Genomic DNA, 7,745 nt, shown 5'->3' on the forward strand with positions numbered 1-7,745 from the left:
TGTTAGGGGTTTCCAGATGCCTCAAGATGGTGTCTATGATGAATAATGTGGCATCGTCAATCCCTTTGCCGGCCAGATATGTGAACTGCAGTGAGTCCCGTTGTGAGTCTACTGCATGGATGATGTGCTTTTTAATGACCCTCTCCGTAGACTTTATAACAAGAGATGTGAGAGTTACAGGCCTGAGGTCGTTTAGGACCCTGACAGTACCCTTTTTAGTAATTGGAATGATTGTGTCTACTGAAACTGGATTTACAAGCCATTTGTTTTCATTATCAATACACAAAAAACATTAAAGTGATATGCTACTTACAGCTTGCACTTGTGAATCATCAACACAACTATTTATAGATGGAACAGCCCCATCTTTTGGCTTCAGCTTAACAGAAAATGCAGTGATGAAATTGTCCTTTGAGAAGTGCTGTGAACAAATATAGACGTGTTTACCAGGCTCTTGTTGGCCCCAAAAAACAAAAACAAATCCAATCTTGTTTGGCTTTCTTTTTTTTATTTTTTTTTTTTATTGTTAAAACAAGATCCTTGACAAAGCATCTCACACAACATGGTACAAAAACAGATAGTATTGACATGCACTTATATACACAAAAATAAAATTGTAATATTTTAGATATGACAGAAGATACAGAAAAGCATGGTATCCTTTAATGTCTTGTCCAACAAATGTAAAAAATCTTTTGAAATTTGAAATAAAGGCCTCATTTTCTCTGCTCCCAACTATTTGAGAATTTACGTTACGTGTGTGTGTGTGTGTGTGTGTGTTTCCCACAATGTGGTCTCAGCACGCCTTTTTCTTAAGACTACTCTGCTAGGGAGATGTGTGACCATTCATCCCCTGCCATCAAAACACACACACACACACACACACACACACACACACACACACACACACACACACACACACACAGCTGACAGCGATAGGGGACTTACATCACTGTTTGGTAGTTAGCTGCTTGTCTGCCCCCTCCCTCTCCCCTTCCTCCTTTTCAGTTCCTTTTTCCTGGGAGTGTATGCTAGGTAATGATGAGTGCCCCCCTCCTCAACGCATACTTTGTTTGATAGACTTCTCTATCCTCCTCCTCTTCCCTCAGTTCATGTGGGCCCAGTCTGTGTAATAGGTAATGGTGCAGCTGGGCCATTAAAAGTGGGGTGCTATTTGACAGCGCCCTACGCCTTTCATTCTCTTCACCACATGGGTAAGGAGATAGAGAGCTGAAGTTAGGTCTGTGTGTCTCTGGTAAACCACATAATGTCTTTCTCTTCTCTCTCAGCTGCCCTCCCACTTCGTCTTTCGAAGGTTGTGATGTCCATGTTTGAAGTCTGTCCATTTGTCTTAGGGGATTGTGCGGAGCTTGTATTGACTATTGAGTGTGTGTGTGTATGTCGCTGTGTGTTTGGCGTGAAGGGGGAACTGAAGGTGTTGAAGGCTTGATGTGAATAGCCTTCATCTGTCAGCCACAGAGGCCGGCAGTGACACTGAAAGTACTGGGTGGTCCAGCGTTTTCATGAAAAAACCCTGCCATTCATACACACATTTGTCTACTGTAATAGATGGGTTGATGGTTGGGAGTGTATATGCACATGCGCGCACACACACACACACACACACACACACACACACACACACACACACAAACACACACACACACACACACACACACACACACACACACACACACACACACACCCACCTGTGTATGTTTGGTTAAGGATTAACTCTACAGTATATCCAAGGTTACAGATACAGGGATACTTGTACTGGTCCTGTGAAGCTTTTTCTTAATGTTGGGGTTAAACTAAGGCTTAGACCTACATCTGTAGTTAGACTACATACAATGAGGTTATTTGGTTATTGTGGCAGCTGGAAATGTGATTTACTGATAAGAATAAGACAAATGAAAAGTGTAGTAGGCTAGAAGATATTAAAAATAATATTGCAAACATATAGTACAAAGATACTTATTGTTTCCAATGTTCATGCTACAGGGGTTGTGCAAGTGTTTATCATTAGCTTGATTTTATGTCTAAACAGTACTGACATGCCATTCATCCTCCACACTGGACTTAAACCTACATTGTGTAATTTTTTGAGTTGATTCTTAGCAAAAAAACCTTTGTTCTTTCACAAATATTAGATTGCGCAACTTTATTGTCATTGTGCAGAGTACAAGTACAAAGACAACGAAATGCAGTTTGTGTCCAAATATGTGGTCATTTATGTGTAATTACTTCCACTAACTAATCAAAATATTCTTGTAAGCGTAGAATCTGCCACTTAGAATCATTCAGAATACATAAGAGCGAGTCGCTCGAATGGCGGCAGCCATGTTGCGCCTCCATCTTTAAAATATATTAGCCAAAGAGGGACATACCTCCGCCTTTTGCGCTTTTACACTCAGTGGCACTGTGACGAATCTCCGGGAGATTACTCGTGACTGCAGTTTTGAAAGCCTGTTGAAGATGGAGGATCACACCAATTCTCGAGGACATGTAACGGAATCGCCAAGAAAGCGAAAAAGAGAATTAAAACCACAACGCGACAGGCAAAGCAACAAGACCAAAGTTAATATTGGAGTGGCTAGAACAGCTGCGTGTAAACAATGGAGATACTAAGAGCTAATTTCAGGTTTGGCCACCATAGGAGTTAAAAAGCGCTCGGAATGGGAAGGGCTAGAAAGTAATATTCAGTTGGTTGTCATACAATTTCACCACTAGATGGGAGAAATTCTTACACAATGTAGCTTTAAAGCAATTCCTCTGTAGCACGACTACATATAAAAAATGTGCAAAAGGTTAATCTGAAGTTTGTGTAATACAATGCTTTAGCAGTCTGAGTTGGTCAAATTGACATTGGGTAAGAGTACTATATCAAGACAGACTTGGGGAAAAAAACTTTTTTATCCCCTCTTTTAACTCTTACCACAATTTCTGCACCCATACTTCTCAGTGATAACTCAGTGAAACAAGAATACAAATACTGTTATTTTTATGGTGATGGTTGCATCCCCTGTCCACTCAGGATAAACATCCACAGTTCAGGCACGTGCAGGGGGAGGGGGGCGGAGGGTGCTTGAGCACCTGCCCCTTTGCCCCTTGATGCCCAAAGTGCCCTTTTGTCAAGGCAAAAAAAAAAAAAAATTTAATTAAAGGCCCTTTTGTGAAGGCCTGCCCAAATCTAACTATTAGTAAAATTAATGAATAATAATTTATTCGTAGATAAAATGAACCACATGATGACCTTTCACCTGACGACCTCATCCAGACCGGGACGATTTGCCGCACACGCGTTTTTCAATATCGCGCACACGCACTACTACCAGAAGGAGAGGATCTTCAATACCGCGGCTGCTGGTAAGTGCTGTTCTCAGCAAAGCGGTGTTTTTGTAATGTTTACTGATTATTATTATTATTATTTTACAAGAACGACATGAAGAGAGCATGGAGCTGTTGTTTATATTGCTGTGTGTGTGTGTGTGTGTGTGTGTGTGTGTGTGTGTGTGTGTGTGTGTGTGTGTGTGTGTGTGTGTGTGTGTGTGTGTGTGTAGCCTAGAAGTAATGTTTAGTTTGCTGTTTTTTGAGGGAGAAAAGTTCCATGGGCGTAGAGGGGTCTTGTCTTTTTATGTTATTTGACTAAAAACTATTTATACTTTGAACTATTATTATTATTCCAGTATTTATTTAAGGCGAGACACGGTCAATTTTGAGATTTTGGGCTATTTGTCTTCAATAACATGTATTCTTTCAGAATTGTGGTAAAAAAAAGGCAAAAATACACATTTAGGTCTTTATTTTACTACACTTTGTCTGTCTGCGTCGGTAGATTTCTCCTAAATTCAACAAAAGTTGGCATTCTAAATCATCCCACTGCTCCGCGATCGCTGTTTGCACCCTGTCATCTCATGGTTGCATATACCGTTGGAAAGCTCGCTCTCTCCTCTGCAATGCTGTCGGATCCAAATATGGTCATTTCCTTTTATCAGCAACCAATCGTGAAAGTAAAAGGGGGGGGGGGATTTAACTCTAAATGCGCAATCTCATTGGCTGATACCAATTTCTGACAACGTGATTCGCTTAGAATCATCACGTGACGCGCTCTGACATTTCCGCGGTAATTCCATAGTTAGTATATAGGGTAGTTCAGAATGTCGAAAGAAGTACGTCCAAAACGGTCGAAAATCACCTCAGATAAGACGAAAACAGTTGTCATTAGCAAGAAGACACAGGGGATTACACACTAAGACAGCAGATGATGAAATGCCTTCACATAGTGCGTTGATGTGTCAACTGTCTGAGGTAATCACACTGACTCTCTCTCTCTCTCTCTCTCTCTCTCTCTCTCTCTCTCTCTCAGCAGTTTACAGAAATTCATAGCCTACATGTCATATATTAAATATGTAGGTGCCACATATATACTATTCTACTATAATTACTATAAAATACTAAACCTATCTGTAATTTTGGGATCCTAAGTGGTTGTGAGTCCCTCAGGCTGTGGCAGGCAGATCCATATTTAGCTGTCAGTAGAGCTGCTGTCCCCTCTCCTAGGAGAACTACCAGCTTCTTTTCTGGTGTTAACTTTGGGAAGTTTAATTTTTTTGGCTATTTTTCCAAGGTGTAAATCTCTTAGTGAAGATAGTCTGACCCAGTTGGTGGTCATTGAGCCTGTCTCTCTCTCTCTGACCTGTCTGTCTGACCCAGTTGGTGGTCACTGAGCCTGTATTTAGTCAGGATCTTCATATCTCTGACAGTGTGAAGATACTCTGTCAAATAACAATTTAGTCTACTTGATTGCTTTCTCCAATGTTCTAAATATTGGTCTTTTGAATGATCACCATAAGAAGCTCATCCCTGTGTATCACCGGATGTCCAGTGACAGTGCAGCATGGAGGCACTCAGAATACCAACGCATGCCTCAACTTGGTCATATGGGCCCAATGTCCAAAAACTTTGTGGGGAAAAGCAGGGTTGTCTATTCTCAGATAAACTCCAGCAGTATCAGCAGCAACAACAGCAGCAAATGCACTTAAGATTTATTTAGGATTTTACCAGAAAAGGTTTTAGACATTAATGTTAAAAATGTTGTATAATATTAATAACTTTATATTTTTATTGTGTAAATGTAACTTTTTTATTTTTTATTCAGTTTTTGCCATGAAAATAGCCACATATGCTGATAAGGCATTAAATAAAACTATACTGTACTGTACGAAACGGGCCACGTTGATTTTGAATAATGACGATGTCCTAGACAGAGTTTACTATAACAGCTATTCTTTACTATTCTGTATAACAGAGAAGAAAAAGCCTTCAGATTGGGACAACTTAAGACACTTCAGTTTGTAATTCCAGAGTTATTAATAGGTGCAAAGAAAATAGTTTTTTAAACTTTTGACCTTAAAATGGTCTTTTCTATTCTGATTCTTTTTCAAAACTGCATAACAACATTTGCTGCCATATAAATACAGAAGCATTCGTATCGATACACGTATCAGAAAGGAATGTGTTATAATATATTGATGTATTGATATTTTTAGCACAGCCCTATTTAAAGCCTTGTTCCATGTGTCCCTTTTATACTTTGAGCACCTGCCCCTCCAAAGGTCTCTACACGGCCCTGCTGCACATGCTAAAGAAAGGCTCGTCCTTATTTCCACTGGATTCCATCCAAGAAAACTGTCCATACCCCTTTAAAGAGAAGCCATTGTTGTCGCGGTAACTTTTAACAGTGCATTGCTTAACACATCCATGGTAGCTACGTTGTCTAAACAGTCAGCTAGCTAACGTTAGCTACTGAAGGCAGCCAGGAGAGTCTGCCTTTTGTTACCGTAGCAACCACCTACCTTCCAAGGCGTCCTAATTGTTTGATCCTTATTCTCTGGTTTAAACTGTTTAACTGTTAAACTGTTTCTGGTCCATGGTGATCGGTAGGATCTAACAGTAAAGTAGTCTTTGTTAGCAGCTGCAACAAAGTTGTTCAATTCTTGATTGCTGGCCCTTATACAAAAGGGTTGTCATAGTTCTTCTGATTATTTAATAGCCACATTTTGATTTGACCATTGTAATGTTGTGCAACAAACCATAATAATAAACCCAGTCACATATCAAAGCACTATTTATTTCTCCGACTTGCGCAAAACATACGAGAACGCTTGAAGTGTGGAAGTGACGTCATATCCGAGGTCCGAGTCGGTTCGTTGAGAATAATAGAACGCACCATAAGACAGGTTTTTTTTTCCTAGAAAAAAGTCTGAAAAAGTAGGATCGTCCTATAATCGGGGTCTAGACTTTCAGCTGTTCAAGTCGCAGAACGTAAGGGACGTCACCTGTTTCAACAGCCAATAGAGAACTCAGCTATAAACTATAGAAATAAAATGATCCATAATCCATTTTATTTTAATGTTGAATGCAGCAAAAAGCAGAGTTTTAGACGGAGCCTCAACGAGTGCCCGAAAGCACGATATGGGGGAGAGAGATAGGGAGTGACTGAAGAGAGAGAGAGCCCAGCGGCGTTAGAACAAAGCCGTGACTCAGAGAAATAAAACGTGTTTTCGCCGATTCTTCACTAGAAGTGTAACTGTAGCAAGCGTCTCACTATCACTAAAGTTATCCACATTCATACATAGACGAAACAAATGATATATCCAGCTACAAAAAGCCTGGAAGTCTGAAGTAGAACGGAAGTACAACAAGGCGTTGTCATGGAGATGTTACACATCTAAAAATGCAAACAGCCAAAGAAAATCTTACCATGGTCCTCAAAAGCGGCCGCTTCCAAGAGATTGACAGGAGTGTACCCTGATTACGTGACTGAAAAACAGAATGATGGGATGCCCATTACCAAAGCAGTAATTTAGCTGAAGGCCTTGAAAATATTTACCATTAATTTAAATGACAATTTCATCTAAAAAAATATTGAAAATATTATTTTATTCAAAAGATGTTAAAAATAACAACCTACCTTGTTTTATTCAATGTGTTTTTATTAGAATTATTTTCAAATAAAATTATTTTCTTTATGAAAACAATATTTGGCTTTTATAAAGTATTTTTCCCAAAATTAGTCTTGAAAAAGGGTGCTCATCTTATAATCAGGGCCGTCTTATATTCGGACCAATACGGTAATTAGCCATAGACAGAAGCCTCGGGGACGGACGCTTGCACCAAAGTTGTAACGTAACTTTGTAGTGTTTAAATGTACAGTGATAATACTTTTGAACAAAGGGTGTTTGTATGAGGTTTGAAAATAAATAGTAACTACGTTATTACCGTCAACAGCAGGAACTGAGTTAACGGCGCGGCGAAGCTTTGCGCCTCGCTGAGAGAAGCAGTTCCGGCCGGGTGTGAAAGATCGGATGTAAAATAAGACCGGTGACATTATTTTTATTATATATTATTATTATTACTAAAATAGGCATTTTAGGTTAGGCCATATTTAATAGCTAAAATAATTTGATTATGACCTGTTTAACATTGAAGTAATTTAGGTTGTATTGTTTGCATGTAAAGATGTCTTTGAAGGAGGTTACCCAGCACATATATGTATCCGTTTGTGTTGTTTCCCTCTAATGTTAGGTGATTCAGACAGGCTGGACTAGTGGCTGCGCAACCTGAGAAGACAGAACTGACAGACTCCTAACTAAGACATATCTGTGCATTGAACACTTTGAAAGACATCACTTGTTTTAAGACATTAAAATTTTGCAAAATTATAACACTGGGTTGTTAAT

Source organism: Perca fluviatilis, chromosome 7, assembly GCF_010015445.1.
Source record: "Perca fluviatilis chromosome 7, GENO_Pfluv_1.0, whole genome shotgun sequence".
Classification (NCBI taxonomy): Eukaryota; Metazoa; Chordata; class Actinopteri; order Perciformes; family Percidae; genus Perca; species Perca fluviatilis.